Here is a 13134-nt window from a genome sequence, read left to right as displayed (position 1 = left end):
TATACTGGCGGCGCCCAAAGTATTCAGTATTGTGCACCCATCATTGCTATCTACTCTAGAACAATTTTATTATCGTCCCTGGCAGTGGTCTCTACTCCCCCTCCTGATCTTTCCATACAAGCAGCCACTAAACTGCTTTGTCCACGGATTTGCCTGTTCTGGGCATCATTTATGTAAATGAGACTATAGGCTAGGTGATCCTTTGTGTCTGTCTTCTTTTGCCTTGCATAGGCTGTGGTGGGAACCAGAATTTCATTCCCTTGGGTCTGAGTAGTACTTCCTGGCATGGATATGCCACACATTGTTTGTTCGTTTATCTGTCAGCCATTTGGGGTTTTACTCCCTTTGGCTTTGGTGAATAGCGCTGCCCTCCACAATCTTGTGCAGACTTACAGGTTGTTTTCAGTTTTGTGTGCTACCTAGAAACAGAACAGCAGCTGCACCTCTCATTGTCTCCATTGGTTGCACCAGGGGCTAATTTCTTCACTCCCCTTCCAACACACAGGTATTTATTTATTTATATTTTGTTGTTTTTTGAGACAGGGTTTCTCTGTGTAACAGACTTGGCTGGACTCAAACTCACAGAAATCTGCCTGCCTCTGACTCTCCAGTGCTGTGTTAAAGATATGTGCCACCACTGCATGTTTTTAACACACATTTATTTACTGCGTGTGTGTGCATGTCACATGCTCTCCATCTTATTTTGTTTTAATTAAAAAAGTTTTTTTTTTTTTTTAAAGGAGAGCTTGAATATAATCTGCACTTCCCCTACTACAACCACTAGCCCCACACCATAAATGATGTCTTCCCTGTCAGGGCGTGTGTGTGTGTGTGTGTGTGTGTGTGTGTGTGTGTGTGTGTGTGATTTCACTGAGCCTGAAGCTCTCCAGATTTGCCAGGCTGGCTGCCAGTGAACCCCAGGCACCCTCCTGCCTCATGTCCCAGCACTGAGGTTGCAGACTCATGCTGCCTTGCAGAGTTTTTGAGTGTGTGCTAGGGACTGAACTCAGGTCCTCATGCTTGCAGGGCCAGCACTGTTTCTGTGCTCCCCCACTTATGCTCTCTCACAAGAACATTCTGTGACTCTCACATTGTGAAAGTGGCTTCTCATTGTGGTTTCCATCACATTTCCATGATGACTACAGAGCCTAGACGGATTTCCACGTGCTTGACAACATTTGCATACAGTTTGTTTGTCTATAGCTTATGACAAAACACTCTCTAAAATCTTCTGTTTGTTTTTGTTTTTCAAGACAGGATGGCTCTGTATAGCCCTGACTGTTCTGGAACTCACTTTGTAGACTAGGCTGGCCTTGAACTCAGAGAACCACTTGCCTCTGCCTCCTGAGTGCTGCGATTAAAGGTGTATACCACCACCACCTGGCTTCAACTTACTTTTAAATATAATTTAAAGGGATTTATTTGTGTGTGTGTGTGTGTGTGTGTGTGTGTGTGAGAGAGAGAGAGAGAGAGAGAGAGAGAGAGAGAGAGAGAGAGAGAGAGAGAGAGTTTGGGCATGTGAATGTTATGGTAAACGTGGGAAAGGCATGAGTGGAGGTTGGGGACAGCTTTGGGGTTCTTTCTCACTGTCCACCTTGTTAAGCACAATATTTCTCGCGTTTGCTGAGCTGCCTACTGCTGCCTCTCTCAGTCCCTTTGATTTCCTGAGAGAGCAGGCTGACCTTGCACTTGAGGGTCTGCCTCCCCTTCCCGATTGCTGAGATTACAGTTGTCTACCATCACACGAGATCCCACTGCACATCTTAAAACTGAGTTGTTTCTTGGCCAGATGGTGGTGTTGGTACTCTCTTTTAATCCCAGCCAGAGGTAGAGGCAGGCTGATCTTTGAGTTTGAGACCAGTCTGGTCTACAGAGTGAATTACAGGACAGCCAGGGATACACAGAGAAACCCCGTCTCAAAAAACAAACAAACAAAAACAAACCAAAAAACCCCACCTGAGTTGTCTCATTGTTGAGTGCGTTAGAACTTAAATCTGAAATCCCTCTCCCCATACCCCAGACTCTCAAGATTTGAACTCTTGGTGCCCAGCTGGTCCTACCATTCTTGGAGGTATAAAATCTTTTAGGAGGACCTAGGTGGTAAAAGTAACCTAGGGGTGGGCCACTGAAGGTTATTCCAGGCCCTGTGTCCTGATTGCTCTTCCTCTCTCCTGGTCTACTGTGATGTGAACAGCACTACATAGCCTCTCAACATCAGCTTTGCTAGATTTTCCCATGATGATGGACTGAAACCATCTGAAACTGTGACTCCAAATAAATCTTTCCTTCCTTAAGCAAAGGTAAGCCAGGTGTGGGGACACATGCCTTTAGCCCCAGCACAGAGACAGAAGCAGGCAGATCTCTGTGAGTTCCAGGCCAGCCAGGGCTACATCGTGAGGTTCCAATACACACACACACACACACACACGCACGCACGCACGCACGCACGCACGCACGCACATGCTGTAAGAGTCTTTTTGTGTGTGTTGGGGGGGATGGATTGAGACAGGGTCTCACTGTGTATCCTAGGCTGCCTTCAAACTTCCCATGTCTCACAGGTTAGCCTCAACTTTTTGCGGAACTGTTTCTCGGCCTTCCAAAGTGTTAGGGTTGCAGGCCCGTACTTATGAGGCACTTATTTATGAGGCACTGGAGACAAACCCAGGTTTTCAGGCATGCTACAGCCCTTTATCAGCTGAGCTGCAGCTCTGGCGGGGGTTGGAGCTTTAACTTGCCTGAAACTCACTGCTGTCGATCAGGCTGACCCGAATATGTACTTCTATCTCCTGTACAGTTCTTTATATAATTTGAATCTACATAGCCTACAAATATTGTCTTCACTCTGTAGGTTGTCTTTATGCCTTTGAGGGGTGTTGGTTGAGGCTGTTAGAAACAAAGAATAACCTCCTTCCTCAGCCCTCTTCCAGGGCTGGCTGCTGGAGGAGTCCGCCTCCCGCCAGACCCTCTAGGCCTCTCCTCCCCATGCCCCGCCTCGGGAGCCCTTTCTGGACACAGCTTCCTCCTTAGACTGTTGCCCCGCCCCTCTCAGGCCCGGTCCCACTTGCCCCTCCAGACCACGCCCTGAAACATCTCCGCCCCCCTGAAACATCTCCGCCCCCAGCTCGCCCTGCCTCCCTAGAGCTCTCCCGGCCCGCGCGCGCGGCCAGTGCAGACCTCACGGCTCGACAGGCGGCGCGGGCGACGGTGAGTGTGGCGGTGCTGGGTGCTGCGTGGGGAACACCAGGCGCGGGGTGCGGGGCGGCTTTGGAGGCAGAGGCCGCGCTCTGGCACCTGCCTGGAGCCCCGGGCCACCGCGCTCTCCAAGGGTAGCTGGTGGCGACGTCGTGGGACCCCGGGTGGCGCGCTTTGGGCGGGATTTAGGGCGAGGGGTTCCAGTCTTTGGTCCGCAGGCCCGGGCTGCACAGCTCCCATCTGAACCTCCCCGGATGATGCCCCTGGGGCTCGTAGGAAAGGGCGCGGGTTTTCTCTAGTAGCCTTTAGAATCTAAGTTGTGTTTTGGAGAACGATCGCTCGCGGACTCTGAAAGCAAAAGCGAACAGACATAAAGTAAAATAACTTGCAGATGCTCCGTGGCTGCTCTGGGCCCACGAGACTGCACTTATGCTCTTATCCCTGGGGGTTTCACGCGGATTCCCAGCAGGGTGCGGGCGTGCGGATGCTCAGGGGATCCGGTATGGTCGCAGAGCTCCTAGCCCAGAGGGCTTTCGGTGACGAAGGTGGACGTGGCCCCTGCCTGACCAGCCAGCCCAGTTCTTGCTTCCCAGGGGTTTCCAGGTCAGCTTGGGTTCAGACGGTGCGCTTAATCGTCATTCGGTGTTGTGCCCACACCTTCCCTTCAGGCTTAAGAGGAAGGGGTGAGAGAGGGGCATGTGTTTTAGAAAGGCGAAGCTCCAGTGAGTGATCAGGCCTCTTGGACCTTCCTTAATATTTGTTGGATTTGTGCTTCCGGATGGTGAAGCTGATGTCACTCACTGTTGGTTGTCGTTGGGAAATAGTTTGTGGGAGTCACGGGGCGTTCTGAACTCTTATCAGTTTTTTTTGTTGCTTTGAGACAGGGTCTTATGTAGTTCAGGCTGGAATCCCAACTGCACATATAGCCAAAGGTGGTCTTGAACTCCTGGGCTTTCTGCCTTCATAGTGTTGAGATTACAGGGTTGTGCCATCAAGCCTGCTCCTCCAGCCTTTTCAAAATCCAACCGCCCTCCCCTTGGCATGGTGAACTAGAGCTGATTCACGGAGTCCTAGACTCCATATTGGAGTCCTTTAAAGGAAGATTATTTCCACCAGAAGGTGCTTGCCTGCCTTTCTGTCCGCCACTCCAGGCTTCCCAGACTGGCTCTTTTAAAACAGAACTAATGTAGGTAGCTGTAGAGGAAGGTTCCGGGTGGAATCGGAATTCTTCTAGTGTTTGACTTTATCAGATGCATCAGACCCAGAGGGAGCGTCACTTACTCCACCTGGCCTAGAATAACACCCATACTTCACCCGGCGTCTCAGCCAGTCAGTCCTCGCACAGGGCAGCTAAGAAACGTTTGTCGTAGACCTACTGAGGGAGAAGTCCATTGTCCTCCTTTTGACGTTGCACTGAAAGCACTAATAATGAATGATTTAACTCCTACCTGAAAAAAATGTCTGTGTGATGTTTTACTGAATCAAGTGACCCAATGATTGCTTTAAAGTCTGTCACCAGATCTTGAGTCTCTAAAGTACTGGATTGAAGTAGCTCCGAGTCTCTGGCAGATACATCTCTGTTGTCCTTCCTTACTGACTGACCATGGGAGGGGAAAGCACTACATCTTGTCCTATAAAAGTGCTGAAAAAAAAAAAAAATGGCCCCTGATCCTGAGTGGCTTATGCTATGGGTGAAAATCAGGCATGTTGTTGAAAAGTTCAGAACTCAGCTGGTGATCCCAGCTAAGGCTGGGGAGGCGTTCCCAGAAGGGAAAGTTATATGGAAAAGCTGAGGTCAAGGATACCAGCAAAGCTGCTGTGTAGCTGCAGAAAGATGTACAAGGGGAGCCCACTGAGAGGAAGGAGCTGGCAGGCATTCTCAGCCTACGCTGAGAAGGTAAGTTGTTCCGAGTATTCTACCTTAATCTAATCCAGCCATCCCTGCTGGTCTGGGCATGGCCTAACGCCACTACGACAATGACAGGACCTCTCCCCACTCTAACTTCAAATTCTCCACCGAATTTCCATGAAGCCCCGTGAGGATGGAAAAAAGGGAACTAGTAAGAGGAAGCTGTGCAGTCTTGGCACCAGTCACTTGTATTCTGTTTGTTTTGGCTTTCTGCTGCCATGAAAATAGCCCAGGGAGCCAGGTGGCTTATATCCACAGGTAAACACACCGTTCTATATTTCTGTCTTTGCAGCCCGTTGGCCACTAATGGCTGGCTGTGAACATGGCTGGTGTTTACTTGCTGTGGAATTGGCATTGGAGGTCAAGTGCTGCTTTCCAGAGGTCTTCATAACTTCATTTTATTGTTGAGCATTTATTGACACTCTGGATAGACACAGTGATGACAGCATTAGATGACCCATTGAAGCTGACACTTGGCTATAGGTCTTTGGAGAATTGTGTGCCATTTCATTAGGTTTGTAGACACAGAAAAGTATGGCTTCTGTCTAAACATCTTAATGCCTTCAACAAAAGATAAGTTAACTACAGAAAAGTATAACAAGTCCAAGAGCTTTCATATATAAAGACCAAAGGCCCTAAGAAAAATGTTTACTTCTACAAGGATGGCAGGTGGTGGGTCTTTCCAGTACTCTGAATTTCTCCTGGGGTTGGGGTAGGACCCCCCAGGTTTTAACAACTATGATCAGGCAAAAGAAGAGTTTTTTCTTCCTCTTCCTCTTTCTTTAAATTCATGTGTATTGGGACTGGAGCGATAGCATGTTGCTCTTCCAGAAGACCTGAGTTGGGTTTCTACCACCCATGTTAGAAGGGTCACAACTACTGGAAACTCCAGCTCCAGGGGATCTTATGCCCTCTTCTGGCCTCTGTGTACTGCACTCATATGCACAAACCCACATCTGGACATGTAACTCATAGTTAAAAATTAAAATAAAACTTAAAGAAGTTTTTAAGTGCAGGTGGGTACATGTGTAGACTAGAAGACAGTTTTGGGACTTTGGATCATCTTCTGGGATACTGCCTACCTCCTTTGAAACAGGAACTCTCATGGGCCTGGAGCTTACCGATTGACTATGAAGTCTGTCTCCCTAGTGCTGGGATTACAAGCGCATGCTACTATGACTGCCTTTTTCTGTAGGTCCTGGATATTGAACTCAAGTCCTTCGGACCAGCACAGCTCATTGCAGTAAGGTGACTCCTGCAGGTTTAAAGTAATAATAACTCTAGGTTCTATGACAGCCTTGGAGAGAAATCCTATTCCTTGACCTGCCCTTGGGAAGGGAGGCAGGAAGAAGTCAGAGGGAGGCTGTGCTTCTGAGGCCCAGCCAATGCCCTTGCTGTTCAGTCTCCAGTATGCTGCTTGTTGTCCTTGGCAATTTTGTTGTCTGCCTTCCAGTAGGTTAATGGGCAGCAGCTCTACACTAAGCCCTAATCCGTGTAGAGCACTAACTCCCCAGGGTTCAAAGCCTAGCATGTGTGTCTGGCATCATTACTGATGTCATCTAAAGAGCTCACATGCAACAGTCCTTCAGGCAGTCACAAAAGAGAATTATGCCGGATCTTATTTTCAATGAAGTATAAATGGCCCACAGGACACAGGTTGGATGCACCTGGAAGACTTCATTAAAAAAATAACAATGGAGAATTTAAGCCATTTGGCCCATGGAGCCTCTTGATCGACCTTGGAGTTTAAGAGTTCAGTATTAGCCTGACAGGTTGCCACACATCTCATTCTGTCCTCAGGAGGCTGAGGCTGGGCGATTGTTGCATGGCCAGTTTGGGCTGCTGCATAGCGAGACCCTGTTTCAGGAAACCAAACTAGCAAAACTAAAAACAAAACCTAAAACAGCAACAGAAAACAGTGTTGACCTGCTCAACTCTGATTGCAGTGAAATTATGGACCATGTACTGATACTTGAAAAATTTATATTAAGAATCAGCAGAAGGGTTGTGCCAGCAGGTAAAGACACTTGCCACTAAGTCCTATGATCTGACTTCAGTCCTCAGAATCCGTATTCCATAAGTTGTCCTCTGATCTCCACACTTAGACTGTGGTGTATATGTATACAAACACACACAAACTAAATAAATGCAATTTAAAAGTTAAAATAATAAAACCCAGCAGGATTTCAGGAAATGTGGAAGATGAAATCAGACATAATTTGAGCAACGATATGAAGACTACCAGCTTTCTTTGTTGGGTGGCCCTGCCTTTTGTTATTGAGTTCCTGTCATATCCATCCCTTCCACCCCCTCAATCAGGACACACTGGATCTGATAGCCTGGTGCAGGCTTATTGATGTTTTTGGTGCCATTTCATCAAAAGCTGGCATTCATGAGGGAGCCTGGGATGTGGTTTCACCCGGGATCCCCAGGGAAGTGGTCTACACTGATTGTAGGGCTCAGTTCTGCTTGCCGTGGAAGCATTTTTCCATTCCACAAATCAATGTAATTTGTAGCTCTGCCATATTTGAACCTGACTTTAAACTTGTGGTAACTTTCCCTTTGACTTGTGAGACATATGATCCTGCAGAAACCACTGAAACTCAGAAGATGGAATTGGAAAACATTTCTCTGAAATATTTTACTAAGAGCTTCAGAGTTCTCTCTAAAGTGTATGAAATCAAGTTTGTCAGGGCAGTCAGACACCCACCCTGCAAGAGCTGTTGCTTCCTTCCCCAAAGAGACTTAGCCCTCTAAAGCATAGAGGGCCCTAGGTTGCCCCCTTGTCTAAGTCTGCTTCCTCCTCATTCTGTAGCGTTTGAGAAGCCCCATTCATTCTCCTTGAATGGCTGCCAGAGTCATCTGCAGGTTAAATTTCATTACAGTAATGGACGTGGTGCAGATTTTGTATTTACAGACTGTGGCCAGTGCTCTGAATTTATGAATTTTTAAGCAATGTTTGATCTCATGGACATACAGTCCCAGGTTTAGTTCAGTCCTGTTCCTACATACACACTCTCCTAAGGGATAGTTTGCTCCCTCTTCCAAGACCTCCAAGTCCAGGCCAGACCTCTTTGGCCTTATCAGCTGGTTTTCCGTCTTGCTTACAAACTAGGCCATTTTTTAAGACTCACTTCCATCTGCAGGCTAGCTCCTTGCCCTTACTGGGGTCATTTCTATGATTCCATATTAATGCTGCCCAACCTTGTGTTTCCTTGCTAGGGCTGGGGCAGAGGGGCGATGGGCACAGGAGTGGAAATGAAGACTTCTTTTTCTCGAAGAATTGATTTTAGGGGATTATGGTGGTGGTTAAAAAGCTGCTTTATCTCTGTGATGGCCTTGCCCTTTGTGTGTTGATCTGATATCTAAATCTAGGAACCCCTCCTCTGCCAGGAGCCTGTCTGGAGCCTGCATTTCCCACAGCATGTACCACCCACATGTAGCTGAAAACAGAGGGTAGGAGGCCCAGGAAATTCCATTCTGCCTTCCAAAACTGTCCTTCTGCTGACATTCTAGGGTCTCATCTCTTTTAAAATTAGTTTAGACTTTTTTTCTCTCTCTCTTTTTTTTTTTTTTTTTTTTTGAGATGGCTTCATGTAGTCCAGGTTGGCCTCTAACTGATCTTCCTGTCCCCACTTCCTAAATGCTGCAATGACAGGAATCCACCACTAACCCTGGCTACTTTTCCTTAAGTGTATGTGTGTGGGGGTGCACATCTGTGTGGGTGAGTGAGAACACCCAAAGCTGATGTCAGATCTCATTCTCAGCTGACCTCTGTCTTAGCTGTTGAGGCAGGGTCTTGTGCTGAACCCAGAGCTCCATTGGCTACTCTAGCTAACCAGCTGCCCTGCCCCCAACCCCTGTTTCTGACTCTGGAATGCTGGGATTATAGACAGCTCTATGCCTGCCTTATTTACATGGGTTCCAGGACATGAACTCTGGTCCTCATACTTGTACGGCAAGTCTCTCTCCACTGAGATAGCCTTACTTTTTCTTTCTCCTTTCCTTTCTTCTTTTCTTCCTTCCTTCTTCTCTCCTTCCCTCCCTCCCTCTCTCCTGTATCCCCCCCCCCAGGTCTGTCTCTGTGTCTCTCACTCTTGACATGGTCTAATTTATTCCAAGACTGCCTGCCTCCATCTCCTGAGCAGGCTAGCTAGAAGGAGGTTCTGATAACCAAGTGCTACATGGTACTCCAAATGGACTGTCAATCACCTGGACAGGACAGTGCCTCCGGAAAAGCCTCTGGTTGTAGAGCAGATGAAGTGGCTCATCAGGTAAAGGTGCTCGTTGTACATGTCTGTCCTGAGTTCAGTCCCTGAAACCCATATAAAGTGGAAGGAAGGAGAGGACTGACTCAGAAAGTTCTCCTCTGACCCCCCACACAATGCATATTGTTCCCCACCCCCAGTAATAATAATAAATATATTTTTAAGAACTATTTGTTCTGGAGATTTCGGAATAAGCTAGGCATAGTAATACATACTTGTAATCCCAGTACTTGGGAAGAAGAGGCAGGAGGATCACTCTAAGTTCAAGCCAGGTATACTTGGCAAGGCCATTCCAAAATAAAATATTTAAAAAAGGGAAAAAGAATACAAAAACTGCAGAAGTGGGGCGTGGTCTCCTTGACCATTGTCAGCTTGTGCTTGTCTAAGTATGCTCTGTCTGTGAGAAGTTATGCTTCTTTTCTCTGCTCTGTCTTGTCTGGGTTCTTTTTCATTTGTAAAGTATTTGTCTTATATGTATGTGAGCACGTGTTGCCTCAGTCTTGAGTAGTTCTTGCTGGTGGCAGACTTGCTAGGATTACCTGTGTGTGCCATAACGTTGGGCTTTCAGCTGAATTGTTTCAAGGGAGATCTTGGGACCCTAGAAGACTAGTGATGCTAAGACAAGAGCAGATGGCCACTCTGGCTCTGGCACTCCCATAAACAGCTATTCTCTGGTGGGAGGAAATGCTTACGGATAACTTACAGTGTTGGGAGATGGCATCACAAGAAAGAAAAGCAGGCACTGTCTAGGAAGTTAGTCATGCCCTCTAGATGAGACTGACGGCAAGACAGTCAGTGTAACAGGTGGCGGTTAGCCTGTGACAAAGTCTAGCCACATGTGGTGTTTTGGTCATCTCTCCTAAGCTGTGAGTATGAGTCTGTCTGGTAAAGAACCTTCTTGGCAGAGATCTGTGAGAAAGATTCCTGAAACTCCTTTAGGCCAAAGAGCTGTGCTTTGGGTGTAGTTTTTTTCTTTTATTTGTGTGTATGGGCATGCTTGTGCATACATTACTCTTATAGACCTCAAGAGGACTTGGAGTTCCCTAGAACTGGAATTACCAGGGCTGTGAGCTGCCTGCTGTGTGCTGGGAACAGCAGCCAGGGCCTTTTACAGGAGCAACTGGTGTTTTTACAGCTGAGCCTTCTCTCCTGCCCTGAAGACGGGGGTCTCATGTAGCCCAGGCTGGCCTCAAACCTTTGTGAAGCTGAGCGTGATTCTCCTGCTTCCATCTGAATGCTGGGATTGCAGACCTGCAGCACTAGGGTTTCTACAGACTGAACCCAGGGCTTCGTGCTTGCAGGGCAGTCAGTCACCCCCAGCCCGAGGCACCAGTCTTTTGGTCACAACACTAGTAACTGTTTATATAGTTCTTACACACTTGGTTCTGATGGGGTGCAAGTACTCAGAAACTTCATAGCAGCATATTGGAGAAGGTGGTGGTGGTGGTGGTGGTGGTGGTGGTGGTGGTAGGTTGCTATGGCCCCTGGAGTAGCTATGGATGAATTAGAACTGAAAATGCACACAGAGCCTCTCTCTCCCTTTTCCCCATCTTTTCATTTCCCATTCTGTCCCAGACTTAAAGAAAGCAGAGAGAAATATGGAGTCAATATTAGAAGAAAAGTTCAGATACAGTCTCAAGGCTGGAGATATGGCTCAGGGCTTACAGCCATCCCTAACTCCAGTTCTAGAGTACCCCCAGCGCCCTCTTCTGGCCCCTACAGGCATCAGGCACATAAATTACATAACATAAAGATATGTTGGTGGGTGTTGGTAGTGCATGCCTTTAATCCTAGCACTTGGGAGGCAGAGGCAGGCAGATCTCTGTGAGTTCAAGGCCAGCCTGGTCTACAAGAGCTAGTTCCAGGACAGGCTCCAGGCTCCAAAGCCCCCCCCCACCAAAAAAAAGATAAATAAATTTTTTTGAAAGTACTGTTTTGTGGACACATGTAAAGAGATTAAGGGTGGTACTAAAATGGCAGTACACATTTCTGCGACCTGGAGCCCTGGCATTTGTGAGTGGTGCCCTTGACTTTTGATGCATGTCTGTGTTGTCATGAGTTGCTAGGTGGCTCCTGAAGTCGGTGGCTCCTGGCATTCTGAGGTTGGAGTGTTACTTTGAACTCCCTTCTTTGATAAGGGTTAATTACCTTGAGGAACTTTGCTGGGTCCTTCAGAGGCCCAGACTGTATCTTCTTGATGTGTAGGCCCTTGAAACTGGACTGCACCTTCCTGCTGTCCCCACCCCGAACCCCAGACACAGATGTGCTGCCTTTGAGCAGATGCCCACCCTGCTTCTTGCCTTTCCCATCTCCAAAACTTGCACTCTCGGAAGCTGGACTTGGTTCCCTCCTATGTCTCCTTGGACCTGTTGATTACCATTTGCCTCCCTGCAGACTCATTAGGCCAGCCAGGAAGGCTGCTCAGCTTCCCATGCCTGGCTCACCCTTGACCTTCTGAAGTCTGCATTAGAATGGGCCATAGCACAAAATACCAGCAAAGAGCCAGGCAGTGCTGGAACATGCCTTTAATCTCAGTACTCTGGAGGCAGAGGCAGAGGCAGAAGCAGGCAGATCTCTGAGTTCAAGGCCAGCCTGGTCTACAGAATGAGTTCCAGGACAGCCAGGGTTACACAGAGAAATCTTTTCTGGAAAACGAACATCAAAACCAGCAAAGAAACTGCAAAGTGGGAGAATGATAGAATCAGAGTCCTCTTGCTGAATGATAAAACTGCTCTTTAACCATAGGGCTGCTTACACATCAGAGTTTATGAGTACTCTGACTGCACGCACGCACGCCATGGTATTTGTGTTGAACCTACAGATTCTCCCATCCCAGAAACCTCTTTAATAATTACTTATAAGACCTAAAACAAAGCCAGGGGTGGTGTCACCTGCCCATAATCCCATCACTTAGGGAGCTGAGGTCAAAGGACCCGGTTCAAGACTGTCTCAAAAATCCAAAAGAAGGGGTTTGGAGAGGTGGCTGAGTGGCTAAGAGGGCTCACACCTTACAGAAGATCAAGGTTCAGTTCCCAGAAACCATAAGTGACTCACAAAGTGTCTGTAATCCAGCCTCCAGGGTTCAGTGCCTTTTCCTGGCCTCTGTGGGCAACTATATTCGTGTGTGAATATATACATATACATACATGTAAAAGAAATTCTTTTTTTAAACCCCCCCCCAAAATGCTAAAACAGTGTAATAATAGGTAAATAATCATTCTGCTGTATCATCTCGGGAGTAATGAAAGTGTGTGCATACTTAGCTCAGCTATTTGGTTATTTTCCAAATGTCTTTAGTCCATGGTTGGTTGACTTTGTGGATGTGGACACCACAGATAGGTTCTTCCCTCAGCCTGTAATTAGAGCCTTCATCGCTCTGCAAACAGAAGGGACCTGAGCCGTAGTTCACAGGACAAAGGGCTGTGGTCATGTTACTTTAGCATAAGAGAGATGCCTGGGAGTGGGGGCAGGCAGAGACAGGTTGGCTGAAGACATTGTTTTCTCCTAAGAAAAGGATTTGTTTGTTGGTTGTGATTATGGCTGTGGCCAAGGAGAATATGAGAGTGACAAGGGCTGGTCCCTCCTTCAGCTGCCCTCCTCTGCTTCCTCTGTTTCCTTGTGTGTCCTTCAGGCATGTTTTGCATGTGACAGAAGACCTGTGGGTAATGCAGATGGTGGGACCTTATTGCTTTTCTGACTTGTTCACAACATGGCATTTCTCAGAGATGTGTTTCTGCAAACAGAATGTCCCAATTCTTTGATGGC

General features: G+C 47.4%; 1 protein-coding gene across 1 annotated transcript in view; it reads left to right on the top strand.

The window, feature by feature from the left end:
- The first annotated feature begins 3104 nt into the window (after positions 1-3104).
- Litaf (lipopolysaccharide induced TNF factor) overlaps positions 3105-13134 on the top strand; it is a 32654-nt gene continuing 22624 nt past the window's right edge. Inside the window, exon 1 of the mRNA XM_051181436.1 lies at positions 3105-3204. The gene's annotated coding sequence lies outside the window, so the exon portion shown is untranslated. The remainder of the gene's footprint in view (positions 3205-13134) is intronic.

This window comes from Phodopus roborovskii, unplaced genomic scaffold (assembly GCF_943737965.1).
Source record: "Phodopus roborovskii unplaced genomic scaffold, PHOROB, whole genome shotgun sequence".
NCBI classification, from domain to species: Eukaryota; Metazoa; Chordata; class Mammalia; order Rodentia; family Cricetidae; genus Phodopus; species Phodopus roborovskii.
This window is presented reverse-complemented; position numbering and strand designations above follow the sequence as displayed.